General features: G+C 37.1%; 2 long non-coding RNA genes across 3 annotated transcripts in view; both read right to left on the minus strand.

The window, feature by feature from the left end:
* Positions 1-4,519: 4,519 nt before the first annotated feature.
* Positions 4,520-24,585, minus strand: part of LOC107313110 (uncharacterized) — a 75,282-nt gene continuing 55,216 nt past the window's right edge. Inside the window, exons 5-7 of the long non-coding RNA XR_004306965.2 lie at positions 12,250-12,357; positions 11,724-11,812; positions 4,520-6,777 (exon numbers count right to left, since the gene is read on the minus strand). This is a non-coding gene — a long non-coding RNA (uncharacterized LOC107313110). The remainder of the gene's footprint in view (positions 6,778-11,723; positions 11,813-12,249; positions 12,358-24,585) is intronic.
* On the minus strand, positions 12,364-22,721 carry LOC116653346 (uncharacterized). Of its 2 annotated transcripts, none has more exons than XR_014945272.1 (3): positions 21,344-22,721; positions 15,342-15,423; positions 12,364-13,016 (listed from the first exon to the last, which is right to left on the minus strand). It is a non-coding gene; the product is annotated as an uncharacterized LOC116653346 (long non-coding RNA). The 2 variants fall into 2 exon arrangements; XR_004306966.2 differs by lacking the exons at positions 12,364-13,016; positions 15,342-15,423 and adding exons at positions 15,448-18,966; positions 19,429-19,625 and having other exon boundaries at positions 21,344-22,708.

Below are 24,585 nucleotides of genomic sequence, written 5' to 3' on the forward strand. Positions count from 1 at the left end.
AAACAAGCAAACAACAGAGAAGAAGGGGAGACATACACATTAAAAATACATAGTAAAATCTACATAATGCATAACATAAAAAAAGATTAAAATGAGAATAAGAGAAACACAGAAGCAGCATTAGCATGTATTAATTTTTGACTGTGAAATCAAAACAAAAAGGCATAATCTTGGGTAAACAAAAGTTAATAACAATTTCATTTTGCGTGTTTACATGCCAAAATAATATGAGATTGGAAATGATGGAAAGAGTCCACTGTTGCTGGAAATCTGACCACAAGCAGGACCACAGAAGTGAGGAAGGCATCTTTGGAAAGGGGATGGTCCAGCTGAATTTGAACATCAGCATTACAAGTGGTAAAGTGCAAAGAGGAATATCTGGGAAATAACAAGTGATGAACTTAATGGGTAGTGGTGAGAACAGGTTTTTAGGAAAATAAGTATGGAAGAGAGGCAGAAACAAGGAATGAGGAAAGAAAATGGGATATGTGTCAATTCCATTCCTGTTTGGACTACGCTTAATAAAAATAAATAAATAAAACAACCAAAAGATCACCTGGAAAGGACAATGTGTAAATGGTATACAACATTATATTAACAATTTTCTAGTTCTGTTTTAATCCGTTTGCACAGATTATACTTACAACTGGAAGAATAGAAAGGTAGAAATGCAATATCTGCTTCTGCTCTAGTAAGGGGATTTAGAGACTCAGGAGAAATTCTCACATGCACTCCCCTGTACAATAACTTTTCAGAAAACTAACAAGATTTTGCATAAGCTCTGGTTAGAAAAACATGAGCATTTAAAACCCTTTCTGTGCTCCTGAATCCCTGAAAGTCTAAACATTAAAATATTGAAAGCCCAGGAGAAATGAGCTTTCAGTTCTCTCTAACCAGCAGCCTGGACACCTGCATTAAAAAGAAAAATAAAGCTTTAAATATAAGAGCAAATATCTCTGTACAAACTGTGAGAAAAAAAAAAAGAAAAAAAAAAAAGTCAAACATTTTTTTCTTGATGTATCTCCAACAGTCGTCTTTTTATCATCTTAAAGAATTATAGTTATTAGCATATCAATTATTGCAGGTGAAGGGATTTTATGATGCTCATCACAGAGCAGGCTCAGCCATTGTCTTTCCTCTTTCTGGTGAAAAATAACTTTACTTTAGCATTATCCAGTCTTCAGGCTTGTTACCTAGAACCATTAGGATTTCATCAATGTCCTTTTCTCAGTGAATCAGAATAAAAAGCCAACGAGTGGCTCTCCTGATTGTCAGAGGGAAGAAATTCAGTTTTTCTGCAAATGGTGAAGAAGAAACCAAATGTATATTCCAGCTTAGTATGCACAATGATATATATGCCAGGTAATCCTTAACTCCTTCTAACATGTTATGAGAAGAATATAGAGATTTAAATGAAATAATTATTTAATAAAATATATATTTTTAAGTAAGAAATAACACCAAACTTGTTACATCTCTGTCCCACTGCATGCTATAAATAACTTGGTTTTTGCAAGGTTGCAGTTGTAGGGATTGGCAGACAAATCCAAGCCTGAAAGCGTACAGCCTTAAAGTTATCTCCCAGTCCCAAATATTTTCCTTGAAGGGACCTTGCTTCTGAACATTGTATACTACATAAGGCAAGTGTAGTGCACATATTTTACGGCTGATACAATCTGACTTTGCTTCCCAAACTGATGACTGAGGCAGTTCTTTCAGCCATTTCTTTTTTTTTTTTCTGCTATATCAAGTTAATACTGAAAGTGTTTGATACACTCTATTATCCCATAAGAATCAAAGAGAATTACCCTTAAGGTACACATTTTTGTAACTGATTGAATTGAGAAAGAAATAGGATTGCATTTTTTAGTTTGGCTTCTGGTTTGTGCTGGTTGAACAGATCCCAAGAAGGAATACTTCTTTCCCAATTAGCTAAACATTTTTTCCTACCCAGTATGAATTTCACCATATCTTATAGCATTCTTATGGCATACAAATGCTAAGAACAACTTCTGTAGTAGAAACAGAGAATATCTACATAGCTAGATATGAATTTCTACCTCAATATGGAAAATGCATATGAAAAATCTACATATAAGTACTGTTTCTGAGATTTCAGGGATTCTTTTTCGTTTCCTTTTACCATTATATTTCATCTAGATATATTACTCTCCCTTTTTTTTTTATCAAATGAGTTGCTTTTGCTGCTTCTCTACTGTTCATTGAGATGATTTCTGAAATGGCTTTGAAGTATTTTATAACTCTGCATATATAGACATATACAGATACACATTTTAAAATACATTATTGTCTGTTTCCATATATTGTTGTTGTAAATCTGTCTGGCCAGAAACCACCTTCCACCAAACTTCTGCCATTCACAGTGGGTGCCACTCTTGTGACTTTGTCCTTTGTATTTGTGCTGGTGGAAAGGAAAGTGGATTCTCTGGAACAATGGAGAAGTCCTGTGAACAGTTTTTATCCAGTCTAAAACTTTGGGCTTGGCATCATATTTCATGAGAATCCAAGAGAGACCAGAGCACTACTGGAGTGCTAGTTTGTCTGCTGTCTTTATAACTACACAAGAGATTTGCTATGTTGTAAATTCAGTTTTGAATTTAGGGGGTCAGCTGACCAGCAAATAGAGTCCTCAGAGTATAAACAAAAAAAGGAAAAGATTTCAAAAAAGTACTGGGGAATACTGACATTTTTCATGACCCTGTGCAGAGCAGGAGGGCTGCTCTGCTGCTGCAGGCTGGCTCGTGCTGGGAGCCAGGACATATGGGGCTCATTAAGTTCCAAACAAGTTACGAAAGTTTTAAGCAGGAAAGAGCTCTGTTTGAGGAATGAAACATTTGCAAGGAGCCTCCGAGTCAAGAAAATGTTTTCTTCTAAAGCTTTTTGCTTTGTCACTTTGTACTGCCAGGAAAGGAAAGGGAACTCAGGAAGTATGTTTACCTAGACTAAATGCACATTGTTAACAGCATAAAATTCTTCAAAAGATGGAAAATTCAGACGTAGTTGGAAGTGGAATCTATCAGAATGTATGAATCATGGCATATTTCCTGCATAACAAACTGCCCAAGACATTAAAAGAAGAAGAAAAAAAAGTAGAAAGTGTCAAGCTTTGTCTTAAGTTTACATGGAGAAGCATATGTATACATGTATGTGAGCATGTATGTATATAAATACATATATACATACATATAAACAATGATAAGTTTTACATTTCAGATGGAAGACTGGTTTCAGGTCTTCATCTCAGGTCTTCATCACAGAAAGAATAAGTAAAGTAATGAAATTAATATATTCATGAAAATGCAGCTGCTCATACATTTTTGTACAGTCTTGTTCCCATCAGAAGATGCTGTCAGAAGCAACACATTGGCACAAAGAGAAAAATCAAACTTGATAATCAGCATTTTTCAAAATATATGTCATTAAACTACTCCAGAATCACTGCATTTATGAGGAGCAGAAAACCAGGGAACAAGCTTTAATTAAAGTAATTTTCAATCAGGATGGAAAAAAACATCACAGTGTAGAAATATCCCCACAGCCAAAACACCTCACAAGCTGGCTACAGCCTAACATGTACAAATGATCAGGAGAAATGAAGGACATTTAATGCTTGACTAGTAGTAGCCAGCTCCCATCATCTCAGTCCACATAAAAGTCAAACCTGGCAACAGACAACGTGGGGGAAAAAAGCCACAAAGTGGCCCTATGCCTTCTCGGCCAGCCAGTACTGGAGTGATCCATTTGTGATAACTGCCATTACTCAAATACTACTTTAGGAGCTCAACTAAAATAATTTATTCCTTGTCAAGTTTTAACAAGAGACTTTCATTTTTAGTAGCTTTACTTTTTAAAAATCAATTATTTATATTTCAGATCAATTCCAAAAAAGAATCTGCATTATCATGATAAAAAGTTAATTCCCAAAATACAGGTGAGTCTTGCTCATGCATCCCAAGTACTCCCAGCCTTACAGTTCAATTTCTATAGGCTGTTAGAACATCCAATTTTTGCTTATTATATTTCTGTGAAACCTAATAGAATATGACCCAGTTTCTTCATGCACACTGATATACATTACCTCAAGGAATAAGTTGCCTGAAACAAAAACATCTTACACACCTCCTTGACAAAAACAAGCAATCTCTATGACTTCATTTCTTTCACTTGTAGGGTCCAGCCAGGAACCCACTCAGGTTCAAACATCTCTCAATATTGCACAGATTTAAGTACATCATTTACACAGAAGTCACATACATATAATTTCTTTCAAAATCCAACTTTTCAACAACGTCTTATTGATTTGTAAGAGAGGTATCTGACCTGAAAATCCACTTTGTTCCTCTGTGGATGAGATGAATGGCAGATTAAAAAGCAATAATTTCCTTAGAGAAAAACACACAGCTAATGGAGTACTTCTTGTAGATTTGAAGACTTTTCATAGTTTCATAGTTTCGTGCGGGTTGGAAGGGACCTTAGAGATCATCGAGTCCTCCTAGGGATAAAAAGAGAGAGAAAGAGAGAATTTATGAGAAAATATATTGAAAAAAAAAAAAAAAAAAAAGAATAGATCTGAGCAAAAAGTAGGACTTGAAATATATTGCTGGAATTGATTATTAACTCTGTTAGTGGGTATGATCTTAACTTTCTGTCTTAAATTGTGTTATAAAGCAGCTTCCTGGTGAAATGCTAACGGGGGAAATCTATCTCGAATTATTCTCAATACTGTGGAAAATCATAACAAATACCAGTGCTAGTAATGGTAGTAATATATATTACTTGCTTAATTATATATTATATAGAATGATCTGAAACTTTGTTTGGGTAAACATAAATGTTCATTTACCTGTTACTTCTGAACATTGCATGCTCTTCCTCACGTAAAACTACCCTTAATTCTTTGGTTCTGCAATTTTGGAGATTTGCTAACAAAACCATTGTCCATTATAATTATTTTTTTCTGTATAAGGGTATAAAACGGAAGTATACACATGCAGAATCAGAAGTGCACAGAAGTTGATCTAAAAAATTTCATTACTAACTAGCAATGAAGCCAGAGCAGTTATATTGGTTTTACAAGTTCATCTGTGCACTCAAGTGGACATTTATGACAAAAGTCTGCTAAATGCAACAATTTTGACTACACCAGAAATTTCTGCACATGGCATACATATGTATGTGTGTGTGTGCATATATATATATATATATATGTATATATATATATATGCAAAGCAATTTTTGCTTTGTACATTGAGCTGTACCTCACAGGGCCTGTTGGAGGAAGCAGCCATTTTATATTCAGCTTGGATTCACTTTTTTTATAGATAGATAGATTCATATTGTGATGTCTTACAGTAAATTTTTCAAGGCTTTTCCTTGTTATTTGTTCTCAGCTTATTAAATGTAAAATCACATTGGTCTGAAGAGGTATACATAACTCACGAAACTTGAAAGGTTTTAAAACCATGCAAGACATTTCTTTTTTGCATTCTGGAAATGATGGAAGAGATAAGAAAGATGTTTGAGTTGTAGAAAAGCATTCAAAGTGCCTGACATGGCAGAGGATGTGTTTATGCTGTTCAGGTGGGTAAGGAGGGAGTATGTCTGAATACTCATGGCAGGAATACACAGCTTATCACAATGAATTAGCAGAGTTAGCATCACTGCAGTTTTGTTAAATAAAATAAACGGCAGAAAAAGTCTAGTTCACAAATAACTGTATCTCAGCTTCAAACACCAGTGGTAGATTTATGAAATACACACCTTTTGTTAAGGAAATAGTCTTAGAATCCGCCGTTTGGGACACTTAAGAATCACTGAGAAACCAGCCAGTCTTTTCTGGAAATTACAGAACTAAAAGTAGGGTTGGGTCTAAGTTCAAGGACTTCACAGTCTGCTAAAATTTGGACAAGATCTTGAATTTCCAGGCTCCAAAACAGTGAAAGCTCTGTGTGTTACTGAGCTTGTAAGCTTAGTCAGATTCATGAGCAGCAATTTTACTTCACCAGTTGCTGTGCCCTTTGTAACAAGGGGCCACAAAATGGCAGGATTTGGGTCTCCTGTGGGCCCCCAGGCTGGCAGAGAAAAAAGGAAGGAAGAAAACGAGAGTGCGGGCAGGAGAACCTTTCAGACTGCATGCAGCTCTCATGCAGTGTATTTGACTTATCTCAGTGGAGTGTGCACTGTAGGAAAAAAAACATGTCACTGCTCTAAAACTGTCTTTTCTAATTCAGTGCATCCATGTATTGTTATAAATCGGTTTCCCAAACACTGAAAGATACCGAGACAAGAGAGCAACTTTGACTGTTAGCTATCAACTCAGATAATGAAAACTTTCTTTCAGCATTAAGCTTCCAGTGTACAAAAAAAAAAAAAAAAAAAAAGACTAAAAATATAAATAAATGCCTTCATGTTTTGCCTAGGAGAGGGTTCCTTCTAAGTGCACATAGGAATGAGGCATTCGCATTCATCCTGGTTCAGTTTCCAAGGGAGTTTTAAAAGCATCTGGAAGTCTACAGTACAAATTGCTGTCCTTTGCATTTCTATATTTCTGAGTCCTAATTATAGGATTGTTGGCAGATGAAGCTGTCAGACAGTCAAGCTTGAGTACTTTGTATGTTAGTTTGGGTTTTGTTAGAGGTTAATAAAGAAGCATATTGAACACACTACATACCTTATGCTTAGGTATCATATTTCAAAACATATTACCTATAGGTGCACACATTTCAGCAGGTATGCTGGCAGTTTTACTATAAACGTCTGTCATGATGAAAGAAACAGAATAATTATACTATAATATATTTGAGCATTGTACTTATCCCAAGGTCAAATATATAAGCAAAGAAGTTTTGAATGAGTAGAGCATTTACAGACTCTGAGAAATGCTTCCTTCCTACATATACCTGTCCATATTAGTTTGTCTGCTGTAAATTCTTGGTCTTTCAGGATGAAGAGTTATTAGCGCCGAGAATATAAACGAGTCTCACTTTGTCACCATAAACAATATGCTACTACCTGTAAGCACCGCAGGGAAACAGTAGGTACTGTCTTCATATTAGCATCTCCACATTTGACAACAAAGACATATTTTGCCACATGGCTAAGTCTCGGGGCAGACAGCTTATTTATATAACTTTGGCTAACCAGTTTCCTTCAAAAAGAATGAAACCTTCTCTAAATGATAATCTTTTGACTTCCAACAGGATAGTGATTTACAGAGCTGCAGAGACAACACTGTGTTTAAAAGGCTTTAAGATGCCATTTAAAGCTTTTACAGTGCAACAGTGCTTCTAATAATACACTTAGTGCTCCAAGTTGAGACATCTTGCTGAAGAAAGAAATTCTTCTTGTACATTTTAAAATGAAGTACTTACTCATGATATAAATATATTTTACTGCAACCTGTGGAAAACAGCTTGCAAAATATAGTTACAGTTTCATAGTATCTGGTAATCAAACAAAGAGCAGTGAGGGCAGAGTGGGAGGAGAAAGGCTGCATGAGAAACCCCTGGATGTCTGATATGAGAGAAAATGACATCCTTGATGTAAAAGCACTCTAACGATGTAAACTAGAAGGATGATGTACATAACCATTCTAGTGTAACGCACATGATTTTCACTTGGACAGATATGTTATTTAGATCCTGTCATGAAATGTAAGTCTTCATTTTCTTTATACATCCAAGTAACTAGATTTTCCACTCAGCAAAGCAGCACCGTAAAGTCAGCTAAAGACACAGCATCAGATGTTCGAAGTTTAAGTATCCACTCTGTTGCGGGTCTGTGTTATACTCGGCCAGATGGTTGTGGTACATTTATTTCTAGAATACATTACTCACTTTTCTTGTGATCATTTCTGCATAGAAGCTGGCATCTACTCCAGTTTATGAACCTTTTGTGTTGGAATGAGGAGGAAACAGGACCTCATACTGATGAATCTCTTTATGCTAACAGCCAGAGGCAAGCATTTTGTTTGTTTGTTTGTTTAATGTGGGGAAAGTTGGTTAAGATTAGAACAGGGCAATTCATTGCGTAGGAACATCAAGCTCTCATTTCTATATGGTTAAGAGCCTCACCCACTGATCTATAAAGTCAGGTGAAGATTTGTCTGGCTTGAATGTTACTCAGATCAGTGTAACAGAGAAGGAATTGGAGTGTTTGTCACTACATCACAATGGATTTCTTGAACCTGAGCTTTTTCCCTTTCCAGTGGAAGATATTATTTAGATTCCGACAGGAAATAAAAGATTTAACTTTTTTATACGTTAAAGTAATTAGATATTCTGCACATTGCATCACTTTGTGGACCACTTTCCAGGACATTTTCTCTCCCAGCTGTCAAAATATTTAATCATTTGAATTAGCATTTCAGTGAAGTGCTATATTTTGTTTCTGCAGTTTTGAGAAGTCATACCGTGGTCATGTAATAGCAGATTTCTGTGAAATTCTGGAATAAACCATGGCTTTCTTCAGGGTACTCAAAGACCAAAGTTCTGAGATTTTCAAAACTGCACTGAGGAGCTCTGGCTGTAAGTTCACCTTCCTATGTTGGACATGTGGATGGAATTATCACTTTCAAGCTCTAGCTGTGCCTTTTGGGAAGAGAATGAGAATGGATGAAAGGAAAGAAAAATTCCTTGCCAGCTGGAAAGAAAGAGTGGGTGCAGACATGGGGATCAACAAAGCTCAAAAGGAGAGCAATTATGGGAAAGGGAAGAGTCTCTGTTGGTGGGTCACCTCCAGCTTGTGCATTTTGAAACAAAACTGTCCTGAGGCAAAGAAAGCAGGAGAAGAAAACAATGATTGTAGCTATCTGGGTGTTTCTGGTAGCCAGCAGAAAGGGGTTCCCGCATCAGTGCTCAAGACCAGTGAACGGAGAGCAGCAGAAACTGGGAAGAAAGCTGCAGGGGGATTGATCTGCAGCTGGTGCTAGCTGGAATAGCAAAAAGAAGAAGAGAAATCCCTGGAAGCAGCAGGAGAATTGAGCCTGGCAGGACAGGAGGAGAAAGGACTTGATAAGAAGCTGGAGCTTTTCCTTTGCTTTCCTGATGAGTTGAGCTCAAAGCAGCAGCACACTTCTGCGACAGGTACTTAAAGATGGAAAAGCTTACTGAAGTCAACAGACATAAAACAAGCCTACCAGCATGATGCAATTTTTGTGTTCCAGCTAGAGCTGGCAGTGACTTTTTCAACTAATTATAGTTTCAGCAAAATATGCAGTTTCACCTAACTTAATTTTGGCTGCAGAAAGAGTATCTGCTCCAATCTACTTCATTTCTCAAAATATCTGCAAGATTTTCATTCTATTTCACTTTCTTGCCAAATGGAAGTAGACTATTCTCAAAAAGTTTCATACATAGGAATTGCTGTCAGAAGACCAAAACAAATCCAGTTCCCAGACCATACATAATGATGTTCAAAAACACTTATTTTGTTTAGTCTTATCTGCTCTCTTCACCCCAGTGCCAGGAAAGGAGCACCTGCATAAATTAGCACTGCGTAGTGTTAGCCAATGAGTGGGTAAATTTGTCATGGATGGGAGCAAGGAAAACATGGCTACTCTCCTCCAATCGGCTGAAAGTCTATGAAATAGAAGGATACAAAACTGAAGAAAACTAGAAGATGGATTACAGTTGTGGAAGAGCTTCTGTAATTTGTTTTTATATTGATTTATCAGTACATAATATTCATTTGGCTATCACTAATCTCATTTCCCTAGACTCCCTAGACATGCACACACATTTTATAGTAGTACTTTTTCATTTAAGACATATGTGCTGAAGTTGAAAAACAATTAACCACTCTGAGAGGGAAAGGAGAGTAAAACTGTGACTATTGCTCATTCATCTGCTTTGGTTTATAGCAGTTTACTTTTATCTATAATTTTCTTCTTTTTATTTTCATCATTTCACTGCTGCTGTCACTTACTGCTCTGGTGATCTCCTGATAATATTCAATCAGGACATGTATTCTTGCTATGATCAGTATAACAGTGAGCATTAGGTTTGTTTTTGTAATCTTCAAATACTACAATCATCATCTACCACACAGAGGCACGGATCACAGGAGGATGCATTTATAAACTGCTAATGCAGATTTTTGGTTAAACCTGAGATTAAGTTGTATAAGATCCGTGGGATGTATTTTTAAACGTTTCAGAAAAGTTGGGTATTAATTAGGCTCCTTAGCAGAGGTAAATTAAATAAATATATCGTGCAGTGGCTTCTAACTACACCAAAGAGAACTGGGTGATATTTCAGAACTCTCTTAGCAAACCAGGACATTTTAGCTCTTAAAGGTAAGATTTTTGAAAGATGTCTAAATATCCAACAATCTGAATGATCCCTATAGGAAACTTTGAAAATACCCTGAAATCAATGAGTTAGGTACCTTCAACATAGTTGAATCTCATCAAGAAATACCAGTCTAGCTGAATATTTAAAAATAAAATGCTTAAAAATATATTTATGCCTGGCAGCTTCATTCATAATGAAGGCATGAATTGGACCTCCAAATAAAGCACACTGAAGAGTTTGCACACTATAAAACAATCAGATTAATTTTTGAATAACCGGATGAGTGGAGGACAGAAAGCAAATGTTAGAATGCAGTGGTACACCAAAACATACCATGCCCTTCATTCAGTGGACTATCGTGTGGGGTCAAGCTCTGTAAGCGCAGGAACAGTCAGGTTGGCTAATGCAAACAAGGAGCTGAAAGTAGAAATGCCTACATCCAAAAAGGATGCACTCAGAACCGTTCCTCAAATAGAAGTAACTGGAAAATTCTCAACTGAAAATTCTTAAAGAACTGGTGTAAGAAAATCTTTGTATTACAGGAAAAGAAAGTATGAATCAGCCCAGGCTGTAGGAATAATGCCTAAGAAATAAAAAAATTGTTAAACACAAAAGGGGAACAAATTCAGCTGTTGGTGAGATCATGATGAAAGTAAGGATCGTAAGTCTAGTCCTGGAATTTACCTTTTTTTAACAAAGAGAGGTCAATCAGAAGAAAGTTCCATTCTCCTTAGCATCTCTATCTGAAAATAACTTGTGTTATGAATAAAAGAGTATATTCTTCTGAAGAGAAAGCAAGCCTGTCGTATCCCATGCAGATGTGTTATTACAGTCGACACTTTACCATATTACAGCAACTCAAGTCTTTTATTTCAGGAAAATATAAAAGCAGGATTCAATGATTATTCTGGAGACAGGAAGAAAGGGGTAAGAGGCACAAAGGACAAGCTCTGTGGAACTTCTCTTTTATGCAGCATATTTTCGTAGACAATCCTTTTAAAGGGGGGTGTTTCATTAGTGTAGACAGCTGGTCTACTGGTCTCTTTCTGAAGAAGCTGATATATAAAAGATCCAAGAATGGAGCAAGAAAACCTTGGGAAAAAAATGTTAGAGTTTTTTATAATATGTAAGGGGAGCTATAAGATGAATTTAGTAATAAAGAAGTGAGTTTTAAAAGAATAATCATTTCACAAACTGGTATATTAAGAAAGACACTTATAATGTCTCCATTGTTAAATTTTAAATATTATTGAACTCTAAAGCCTGGCCCAAATAACGTTATTGCAAAGAATAAGGGAGGTATTAAAACATTGAGTTATGTTCAGATTTATTTCAGTATTGCCACTATTTCTTTCTAGTAACTGCATGAGTGCACAAGATTACACATGTGCCACAGGTTAGTAAATGTACCTTTTTTTGTTCCATCTCAATGCATATGTAGAGATATACCCAGGTCTTCTCACATACACTCTGCAATTATTTGGTACACAGATCAGAAGCTATCAAAAGAGAAATTAATGAGGACCATTATGGAACAAAACTAAGATGCTGATGACAGACAAATTTAATATTGTTGTAGACAGAGAATTAATTCTTGTCTTTGTGCTTCCAGAAAAAGCTAAAGGTCACATCCTGAAGAATGCAAAGGTGAAATGTTAAAAGGTTTTATGATAATGCTAACACAGACAGGCAATTAAAAGTATCAGAGGTTTGCAAAGCTTATAAACTCAAGTAAATTAAAAGACAGGATCAAGGAGAAAAGAACACAAGATTTTTGGTGGTAGTTTAATCCCTAGTAGTGTGAGCAACTCTACATGCCCAAACAGGGTTAATAATTTAGAACTGATATTGAAAAAAAAAATCCTAAATGGATAGTGCAGACCTATGCACTCAGTAACACTAAAGGTGAAATATTGATAAGAAGTGAGATACTTACACATAATTTAAAGCTATCTGAAATTGCTGAAAGCAGCATTGCTTAGGGAAATAAATCGTTCCTTCAGTGGCATGTGTTCTGGCCAGAGGGAAGAAGAATCGAGTTAGCCTGTGGGTAAAAGCATAAGGGAATTTTAAGGAGCCTTTGAATTATTTCTAATCTATGGTACAACATCTCAAATTTGAAGCTCACAAATTGTATTCAAGGCCAAGACTAGGACATTATCTTGGTAGAGGAATGAAGTATTCAATGGGTATGTTCTAGCCATGACCTGTTAGCAATTCAGCCAATGCTTCATCCTCACCATTGACTTCTATTGCACATACATTATGGACCCATGAAAGATGTCTGAATCTGGAGGAGAAAACATGCTATGAATTTCACAAGCAATGGGCTTTTGCATGGACTTGTGACAGTCATGTGATACACAGTTCTGAGGTAAGTTTAAAATTTGTGCAGATAAATTCAGGAACTGTTCAGTTCCTCAGGAAAAGTGAGAGAAATGCAATGGTGAATAAAAAGACACATATACTTGAAATACACTACAGCATGAACAAGAACAAATGTAAACACAACAACATAGCAAAAGCCCTGGCTCAGTCCACCAGTCAGTGTCATGAACTTCATGCTGGCTGCTGTTAAGTTTTCTTCTTTTCAGTGTTTATCTTTTAGTCTTCACTCATTTTGCACCTGCATTACTAGACCCATGCTGGAGATCCATGCCTTCAAGATGACCTCTTCTTCGTGAATTCAAGATAAATGAAGCACTGCACAGAACAGTTTTAATTAGTGGAATTAATGTTAATTTTAGAAGCAGCTATAAACTTTTAGTCAGAGAACTTATTTTTCTAATAATGCTATAAAAATCACAATGCACAAGGTGTATATTTCAATACAGCCAAAAACTTTGTGAACAAAACTAGTGAGAACAGCATTGTGAAGACAAGTTTATACCGTAAGAGAGAGGAGACAGCGACTTAAATATATTAGATTCAGGAAAGTTTTCTATAGCAGTCAGCACAGGTAGAACACTGCCTATCAATTTATGAATATGAATGAATTTACATTATACTTTGCGACCAAAACTGAGAGCAGCCATGAAAGGTATCTTTGACTGGTCTACCCTTCTTTTGGCCAGCTGTGAGCTCTGGAGGAAGTCAAGGAGCTGTCTTGCTTTTACAGACCCAGAGTACAGACAGACTTACTGTTTGCTGTAGCTGTTGGTATTACAAAGATGTAGGCTTGGCACACTTCTGTCAAAGCTACAACGGGACTTAAAAGTCAATATACACAGAGTGATTGTTGACTTCACAATGCAAATATTCACCCTAGAAGAGCAGACAGTATTGGACAAGATTCTGTCTGGAATAAGCAGGTGATGTTTCTTGTATCCAGCATAATAGCATGAGACAGCAGTCTTCTCTTCTAGAACTTTTTTATTTTTTATTTTTAATAAAATGTTCTTTACTTGAGGCACAGAACAGTTAACCTGGCATGAAAACACGAGGTGCATCTGGTATATAGTTAGTGTCTTTTCAGCTCAGCAGTGGCTGGCTCAGTAGTTCCCCTAATATTCCTGTTGTGATTCCAGCAAAAGGAGAGAAACTGAACGAAAAAAATCCACATAGCTGCCACTGCTGAGATTGCCATGAGTGCAATCTGCTCACTCGATTATTTGTTCTTTCACAATAACAGCATAAACATTTGCATGTGGTTTATTTGTCCAACCAGATTTCCTTTTCCATATTTTTGAAAAACACATCATGAACAAATTCACTTCCCTCCCTGTTTATGTTGTTGGGTTTGTTTGTTTGTTTGTGTGTGTGTGTGTTAATTACATTTGGGCTTGAGTTTTGGTCTTGAGTGTTAACAGAGTTGTCTGTTTTCTCAGAACACCTTGTCTCCCAAAAGCAAGAGATCTTGCTTGTTAGAAGGATTTGTATGTCTTAACTGCATGACAGACATTAAAGAAGCTGAAATTAATGAATTACCCTCATAACAGAGAGTTTATAGATACCCCTGAAACAGTGTTATTTAGAAGTACTGTGTTTTCAAATATATTAGATCCGTTGTGCTTCCACTAGAGCGAGGTGTCATGTTTTTGTCTATAAAATATGGAAATTGCTTTCAGGTCTGGAGCTGAAAATAATACCTGGGTGATATATTCAAGACAGTGTCTGTACTTGTGTCTCAGCTAGTAATCATGTTTTATAAGGCTGTCATTATAGCTCTTGGCTTGAGCTCTGTTAATATATATGTATTCTTCAAAAGAGAAGTACAACACAACAGTTTCAAGTCTTGCAAAGTAAACTATCATCCTATGCCTTGGTATTAGGAGAAAGAAAGCAAGCAGTGAAAAGACAGGGAGCTGCTTCTCATTAACTATTGCAAGATGTCAGCAAGATTAAGGTGTCAGGGTATAGAAAGATGAAGAAGAAAAGAATTACTTAGCAAATAGGCATAAATGAATATAAAATGTGAATGGAGGGTTCTAGCTTCTTCTAAGGGTAAAAATGGGCCAGCAGACATTACATTGTGCTACAATCAACTCATCCACTTGATTCTGACCTTCATCCTCATAGGTGAGAGGAGCGAGAGCAAAGTGCTACCACATAGCCAGTGCTGGGAACTTTCAGAACCATTATTTCTGAAAGGAAATGAATATTCAAAGGCCCCCTTGACATAATGAAGGTTAAATCCTATGTGGGGTTTTGCAGGCACATGCAAGTGCTGTCTGGCTTAGCTCTAAAAAAGCCTGAGTTCAGTTTGTCTGTGAGCTGCTGGGGGGGCTGCGCAGCCATGTTAGTGCAGGGCTGAGCTTGTGCTCAATGAACTGGTGATAAAGAGAGAGCATTGCTTCACCATCTCACAAACACAGCTACACAACAGGCGACGGGTCTGACAGAACAAAATATCATATAGACATATATACACATAGAGAAGTCACTTGGCTGCAAACTAATACACAACTGACTCTTAGAAACCACTTTAGGTATCACCAGCCAATGGCAGCTTATCACAAGCTCATATCATTTAAATATCTGTCACCTTGCTTGGAAGATATTAAAGTTCAACAAGTGAACAGTGTTTACCTGCCAATGAGAGAAAAACAGCACCATTTTCTCCAAAGGAAAGTAATTCCGGCCAGGTGTTGCCATTACAAAAACAGATTTTCTTTGTAAGAGTAAAAAAAAAAAAAAAAAAAAAAAAAAAAAATTGAACAGGCAGGCATAAACAATATAGTAAAAATCTGGTACCACTTCAGAAAAATATTGCGCAAATTATGGACAGTATTTAAAGTTGTTTTTACTTGAATTTAATTCACAATGGTCAGTTAGAAGTAGAATGGCCTTTCCATGCTTAGACAGCTGCTCCACAGCCCTGGGCAGGCATTGTGTGAAACCTGTATTTCTAAAACCTAGAAGCATTTCCTGTGTCTTGTACTGATTTAAATTGTGAGCCAATTTAGCCAAGCTGATGTAAAACCCAGTATGATTGTTTGAATCAGATTTATGCAGATAGGAAAAGATGCATCTGTTTCCTCAGCAACAGTTTCAGTCCAGAAGTTGTGGAGGAAAAGCATGTTAGGTTGTATCCAGCCTTCAGAAATAAAAACTACAGTTTTGAGACTGAAGCTGGCAAGAAAAAGAATATATGCACACACTGTTCCTAGCTGACTCTAAATCACAACTTTTAATGCTAATAGTTAGCTCCCACATAATTTTAAAACATTAACAGCCAAAACAAGCAAAAAAACAACAAAAGAAGGAATATAGCAATATCTTACACATGGCATAAAATATTTACCTCACATTATTATTACATTAATACAAAATCTTCTGTCTATTCCTACCACTGCTTCCATGGTCAATGTGTTTATCACATGCAAATTTGTTTGCAATTAGTGAGATCTGTTTGCTGTATGGCTGACAACATTTCTGCTGATTGAAGGAAAGAAAGGGAAAGCTTGATCATTACAGCTAAGCTCATGGTCCATTGTTTTACAAAGGTGCACTTTTTGCTATAGTTTTCTCTTTTTATTTGCTAGGTTTGGAAGTGTCCCTCTCTGTCCCACTGCATTATAAAAGTTTTGCTCTATTTCCCATCTGCCATCTTTGAGAGATCAATTGTAGAATATTCATCAGAGGAAATGCAAGGCTTTTGCCACACTTTCTCTAAAATCCATCTCCTCAGTCATATGCAAGCTGAAATGGATCAGTTTTCACTGGCCTTGGCATTGAGCCTCTGAGCTCTCCCATGAGCTCTGCTCAATAATTTAAGAGGAGTGGGAGTGGGAAACAAATTATATGACTATTAATTCCAGTTTTCTTGTTCAGACGCCAGTACATCAAAAATAGATCTCACTAGGCCTGAGCATTTTGTCGTGTTATCTTCAGTAATACTAGTTCGTGAATTATGTCTGGTCAGTTTAGTGTCTCTGTTTGGTCACATTAATCTCTTTGACCACTGCCTTAATCACTGAACTCTTCCATCTCATTTTTCATCTTACAGAAAGCAGCTGTCTGACTTTTTGTCTAGCGCCTGGCACAGTGACTGCTCTGTTGGCCCCGTAGTAGCTAGAGGAACCCAGAGGTCTCCTGGGCGGCAGCAGGACCAGCCTCAATGGGCACCATCTCATCAAGTCTGACTATCTCATCCATTCCTTAGTGACCATGCAAATACCACAATAACCCTAGGTGGTGTCAGCTGCTCCATTTGACACACCTCAGAAGGCTAACAACTTACTGCCCGGGAAGGTAACAACATACCCAGGCTGCATGAAGATCAAATCATTATCAATCCACTGACAGAAAATAATTACTAGAGAATTCTTTACTTATATGTGGGAGTTACATCAGCCACAAGATGCTTCTCTGTATTTCCACAATGACAGAAGAGCCAGCAAAGCACACTGCATTTACTCTTTGTTTATAATCTTGACAAACCCATGTTGCAGCTACAATTTTGAAACCTATTCTTATGTTTCTCTATACTTCAACATTTAACTTTATCATAAACCAGTAAGTATTAAAGTATAATTTTTAAATATAAATTGCATTCAAAATAGATATGTTTTTCTATTAAATGTGTGCAATTAATCCAAACAAAAACATATTACTACTATGGAAACCTATAAAAGCTATGGACTAGAGACAAATCTATCTGCTTCTTCTCCAAAAGCTGAGAATAAACACAAGTGCCTAGACACTGTAGTGTTATATCAACTCCCTCGATATTTTAGAAACTAGCCAGCACACAATGCAAGAAATATTAGGTTGTTTACAATATCCAGTTATCTATAGGTCTTTAGAAGGACACTTCGTCAAAGAAAATTTCTACTTTTTGTCTTTTTTTCAGAAAAACATCTCAGATCACTGGGTTTTATTTCTGCCATCAAGGAACACAGAAATGTAGTTCCTTGTGAAAACAAGAGTTGTAGTATTGGGGTAAAATAGGGACTAACATTTCACTAAAGACAGAAAGAAAGCCTAGCTGTTCCCTTCTATCATGTCCCATTTTGTCAGCCCTTTCCATCATTTCTCCTATATAGTTGTGTCTGATTTTTAGCTTCCAACCTAAAAACAAGTGTGTTCGTTTTCTGTTGGTGGTGGTTTATTTTCTTCAGAAACTAACCAAATTGATAAAGTAAATTCCCATGAGAAAGCAGTCCCAATTCATTAATATATTCCTATGGCTATGGATTCCCTTGAGTTTCTGGAAAAAACAAACAAACAAAAACAAACAAACAAACAAAAAAACCAAACAAAAAAACAAAAAAACAGAAGACGATAAACCTAAAATTTCTAGGGAAACTTAGTAAGAACAGAAACTTGCAGTTAGAAAACAGTCTCCCAAAGATATGTCACAATTTTGAGAAGTGTGTCAAGACCTGATTTTGCCTTATATAGAAGTGATGAGATGGTTTAAAACCAGAAAAATATGAGTAAGTGTACAAGAATGACTTTCCAGGACACTGAATAATGAATTATATGCATTCATAGTGCCAGTAAGTCGGTACTATTCCCAATTAAACCAGCTACCTCTGAAGAATCTACCCCATCTTTACAAGAGGGACTGAAGAAGGAGAATGTATTACAGATGCTGCTATGTTGCTCAAAATAGGACAGAAACAAATTATACAAGCACTAAAATCTTTCTAGTAAGTATATTATCCAACACAATATGATTTGTCCTGCTGGTTTCTGAAAAGGAGAGTGAAATATCTTGGAAAGAGTTCTAATATTTCCAAGAACAAATCATTTTTCCTGGGCATGGCAGACAGCTTTAGAATATCATAAGCAGACCAAAGCAATTAGCAAAAGTTGGTTTTCCTCATGTATTGGGTATGGGTGTTCCTTTTGGCACACTAATAGGTGGGCCTTGCAGAACTCAGTGTTTCACCACAAAGCAATGCCTGCAATGGATATAAATAAGAACCTAAAATATGGATTAGGGTCACCTTCCAGGGAAATAACTATGAAGAGGTGAGATGTGAATGTATTTCCTTGTCTAAAGGTCAGCTGTGTTAAAAATGATGAGAAATTTAGAGACAACTAAGTTCTAAGTTATAGTGCTCAAGACAATATATAGTCCATCAGGACAATAAACCTCCAAAGACTCTAAGACAGCTTTTTCCAGGAGTTCAGTTGCCAGTTTCTTTCCTTTAGGTAAGCTCTCAGCAAGCATTCAGATACTGTTCAAACACTTCTGAACTTCCTGTGAAAAGATAAACCATAGGTCTAGAGACAGAAATAACAAGGGTCAGTTCAAGACTAGAAGAATATCTTAAGCTTTCTATCATCTTTGCTTAGTACAGTCAGAGAAAGTATCACCTTTCTGCATAAAAGGTCATAACAACCACTGTGTTAGTGCCCTGCTATATTGAAGCTATATCTGACAGCATGCACATGCCAACAGAAACAGGAATGATGTAGTGAGGAATAACTACAGTTATGAAAGGGCACCATTTGTCACTGCTTGAGTCATTTGGCTCTGTCAGTGATGTACAAGTGGAGAAAAAATTGCTGCTGAGTCTTGCTGTCAGTGCCTATAACCACTAAAGCCAGTGACAGAATAAAAAGTGGGACCATTTTAGGAAGATGCATTATAATCTGGACTTTGCTCAGGGGAATTCCTTCAGAGAACAGGTGCAATAGAAACAGGAAACTGTTACTCTACCTGCAAAAAATTCTCTTGAAGGAAGGACTTGATTCCAGAGTCCAAGCAGCATGTTGTAGACATTCAAGCTCTTTGAAGAAGCCTTGTCTGTGTGTAGATGCCTTATCTTTGAAGACACAGCAGTAACTGATGTCCAAAGCATGACTGATAGATCAAGATTTTCTCATTCATACAACATACAGGAACCTAAACTGCATCTAGACACAGACATAACAAGATTATACCACAAGTGTCTGCACCTTGCACTCCTATTTGCTAGCACAGGTTCTGGCTATGCTAGGCAGGTTCCTCAGACTTGTTGCTGAATTTTAAAGAACAAGCATCTTTCTGACAGGAAGGCTGTGACAGATTAGTAACAAGTCTAATGTTAATGTGATTCATACTTGACAAAGAAATGCATGTGGCAGACCAAGTGTATATAATCTATTATTATTATCATGAAATAAAGGTATACAAGCAAAAAGATGTTACTATCTATCTCCTCATTGCCCAGAAAAATCATAATAATTAATTAAATTCACTGAAATAAAGGAATGGCTTGAAGAGACACGTAGGAACATTTTAAGGATGGCTAGGAAGATGTAGTAGAAGTATGTGTGGGCAAGAGACTATGACAGTTCCTGCAGAGTCATAGCTGAGATCACAAGCATGGTTAAGGATCGATGAATGACAGTAATCTGAACCCTAGTATAGTGCATTATGAGGTGCCTAGTATACTTACACAGTAGTAGGTACAACTTGCATTGTAGTACTCGGTTCCTGTGATTAGAGTAACTAATGTCATCTACCTTTGATATGTAGAGTAAGTACTACTTAAGCTATGGTCATCAATTATTTCAAAAGAAAAAGCCTTTCCCATGGTAGGGATTATAGCTGAGGGTCTAAGTTCACAGTCACACACAAGGTCTAGGCAGCATTGCCCACTAAAGATATGCAGTATGCTTAAGACACTCGTGGTATCAGCTGATCTCTGCATTTGGCACTGCATTTTATGTGGGACAAAGCCACTTAAGTAGTTTCTATTTGCACAGCATTGACAGCATACTGTCATTGGTGTTGAAAGCACATAATACTATTAGTACATAGCATTATATTCCAAACTGAAGACCTAAATCAAACATATCTGAAGTAATGAAATTAGATTTGACCAATACAATACACATCATTACAGACATGGTAGATTTGAACACCTCATAATGTATGCCATTACTGGTATTTCAGGAGGTAAGAATTTTGAGAACCGCCCATGTTCTCATTTAGTCTCACTAGCTGAATAAGATTGGTTCTATCACATTGGCAAGGTGGATCAGGTAGTGACGTTGATTCACCTTAGTCCAAGTGACTGTGAAGTTTGACAACAGTGGTGTCTGCTTAGCTTAGCAGCAGTTATAGCACCGAGTTCTATAAGATTTTGAGTGAGTTTATTAATTTGATATGAAATGCATTAAAGAAGCATAGAGCATTACTTTGTTTCCTCCTTTCGGAACTGCAACTGGGCCAGCTACTCTTAGTACAAAGGTAATTTAGTCAAGATATTTGAGAGCCACTTGGCTCTGTTTCTAAATTCCTCCCTTTGTCCTTCGCAAAGCTCTTTGAAGTGTTAGTCTGCGAGGTGGATGTTGTAATGAGCCTATTTCTAAGAGGATCAAAGTAGCAGAGCTGCCCAAAGCAGAATCAAAGATACACAACAGAGAGCCCCTTAATGAGCAAGAGGGACACAACTGACTTTTCCCCAAAATAAAGCTCTAAAACAGGATTTAGATTAAATATTTAAAATCAAAAATTATTTTATTTTTATTGCCAGCAGAAAGGGAAAACCTCAAAGCAAAGAGAAGATTTCTCCAGCTAATACTGCCAAAATGTAATGACAGTCATTTGTTCAGTGCTTCACCACCATTTAATGAAGTCCACATACCTGTGGCCTCAGCTAAAGGTGGCAGACCCGGCTGGCTGGTGCAGGCAGGACAGCAGCCCCTGCTGAAGCAGATTCCTTTCCCATGGATATGAAAATAGAAAGCAAACATGAGGCAGGAAGCTGCGGGAACACTGCAGAGCAGGCAGCTTGGGGGAGGGATGTGGGGGTAGGGTGGGAGAAAAAAAAAGAGTGGGTGGGAGGACTGGACACGTAAATTATGTGCCAGGAAATGAATTCCTTATAATGTCGCTTGCCAGAAGCTAAATTCTAGCAAATGTAAGCTGTCTTTTTTCCCTCTCTTACAATATTTCCACAGTTCCTCTGAGGGTCAGGGAGGAAGAAGCAGGGACAGGAAGAGGGGCGATTCAATGTTTACTTACTTATTGTGTAGCTACAGAGCTATATGATCCAGCTTGAACATTAGAAGGCATGCAGCTCCCTAACAGTGATGAACGAGAGAATATCCTGCTTCTCATTACACATAGCTTTTCAACTTTTTTTATGTGGGCACAGGCATCCTTCAATATGATCTAGGGCTGAAATACCAGAAGAAATGTGTTTCTGTTCGGAGGCTGGATGTGCATCTTGCACTGTGTTCTGTAATGAAAACAGAGCTTATTTTGACTTGATAGCTATCTGTGCAAATATTGCCTCTGCTTGGGTTTGTGTTTGTTTAAGGAATCACCTACTGGATTTGTCAAGACTGCAGAAATGTATGCCACTGACCTATGCTTAGCTTGGGGATAAATTGAGAAGGCTCGTATTTAAGGTTAAACCTCTACGCAGGTTTTTGTTTGTTTGTCTGTTTTCCAGAATTTAGCAGAAACCATCTGGCAGAAGGTTAAAAATACTCAGGAATAAACCTTCAGCTGCTGAGCAAAGCACACTTCTAACATGAGAAATCAATGATAAGTGATGCGGGGAGCAGAATGACTATAACAGTACTGGGCATTAGAAAGGCATAAAAAAGGCTAAGTAACCCAGGCTTTCTTTTTTCTTCCCAACTTGCACAACCCTAACCCCGTATATTTCAGCACAAGTAAGGCTATGAACAAAACAAGTACCAGTTTCCTTGAAGATCTGTGCAGGTAAAAGCACTGGACACCTCCATATGCAGATAATTTTTAACTAACTGTAAAACTGAATTCATTTTGGAAGTCTGTATGTAGCAAAACTTCTCTCTTCTGTGTTCCCATTTCCTGCACCAACAATTTAAACCTCAAAAGAATATGCAGAAGAAAAAAGACCGCCTTTGCAATTGCAGGTAGATGTGAGATAACACAGATACAAGAGCAAAATGAAAAGGGAGATTGAAGGAGCTATCAGGCTTTTGAACTTAGATTGCTGAAGACTAATCTCCAGAAAGAGCATCAGTCAAGGCCTTGATACATAGGAATCTGTGTGCAGAAGATGCAGGACATATATCCTACTGCTTTCATCAGACGGTATGAGCTATGCTTGATTTAAGTGATTGCCCAGGACTGTCCTATCTCAGTGCAAGTTCTACACTGTGTCTTAAAGGTTTGTTTTTAAGAGAACCTTATTGCCTAAGTGTTACATTACTTTTGAGCACAGTGATTTCCGCTGATTTCTTCTGTGTCAGTACTAGGTACAGACTACATTACCGGATTCAGGAAACAGCCTAACTCATCAAGAGTAATATTTACATACAGATGTTTTGTTTCCTATATGGGCTGGAAGAGTCCGTAAGATTTTGTTAAGCACTTAGCTTGCATTCTGTTGGTGTATTTTCATTACTAACACAGATTAATTATATTTAAAATAACAACTTGATTTAATTGGGAAGCAGAGCTCTACGCACTCCATATACATGAGTACTTTCTTAGCAGCACTAGTTCAAACAGTTTTTGCTGTACCTGTAATTTGGCTACATCTTGCTATTGGAAATCTGGGGCATGAAATGAAATGGATGTTTCTGCGATAACCATATGATTAGCTAGTGTCAAATTCTGGCATATTGCTCTCCCAGGATTTTCATGCATCAGTTTAGTTATACTGTATCTGAGCTATTTGCTGCAGTCTCACTGATTTAATGCTGCTAAAATGAAAACGTGTAGCAATAGGTGCTATGGAAAGTGCTCCAAAAAGTCTGCCACGTCTTCCATAAAACCAACTTGCAACTTTCTCACATGTGTTTCTCTAAATATAAGTTTTCAATATCATTTCTAACAGCTTTCAAAGGTTTCTCTGATAAATCAGTAGTCATCAAGTCTCTTCAGAGTAGCCATTTCCTGTGAATATAGTTACTGAAGACATTTTCCTCCAAAGAAACTTTCATTCTAGGCAATACACAAGCATGATTCCAATAGTCAAACTATGGCAAGGACATAACTGGAGCATACAGGACCATCAAGGTACAGTGGGGCTGTCAGATATTTCCCTTGAAAAAATCATAACAATAATTACCACAAATTGTACACTTGAATACTAAGTATGCGGATCTTTCTACAGCTATCCCCCATGAAATCTTACTGACATTACAGTTATTGATTGGACATAATTTTCATAAAGTAATGAGGCACCTAATGATGATACTTGAATGAATCTCATATAATAATGTCTTCATTGTCAAAATCATATATGAATAGCAGCAACTGAAAAACAATGCATTTTGGCACATCTGTGCTACCCAGAATCATGAACTGAAATGTAGATCAACTATAGCCTAATGTCTTGTCAAATGATTTTCCAAGGCTCCTCATTCAATGAAAATTAAGATGGATTCCACCTCCCTATGCAGTGACAAGTATTAGTTCAGATCTCATGGCCTCAGGGACTCTACGAAGCTGCAGTACTCACAACAAGTCCTTTAGCCCCCTTTTTGAAATACGTGGCCCATCTACCCACTTATAATACCATTGCCACAAGTTTGTAATAGTGTTTCACAAAAGGAAGCCGTACTGGAAACTGCTAAAATGTTGTGGGTTGGTTTTTTTTGAATCTACATATTTAACCCACCTTTGGAGAAGTGGTTAGCTAGCTCCCACTCTGCTGCTAAGAATATGTTACCAGGCAGCCCAAATACAACATCAAGACAGTAATTATCAGAAACAAAGAAATCTGTCAAAAGTAATTACCATTGGTTTTCATTGCATCTGATCTATACTGAGTCTGACTCTGTATGAGAATTAGATTGCTAAATGATTTGTTTGACCTTTTTAAAAACATTTCACTTCACTTTTCAGTCCTGGTTTTTGGCTGTATGATACTGCATAAGCCGT

The sequence above is a fragment of the Coturnix japonica genome, chromosome 4 (genome assembly GCF_054131305.1).
Source record: "Coturnix japonica strain WE chromosome 4, WE-NBRP24, whole genome shotgun sequence".
NCBI lineage: Eukaryota > Metazoa > Chordata > Aves > Galliformes > Phasianidae > Coturnix > Coturnix japonica.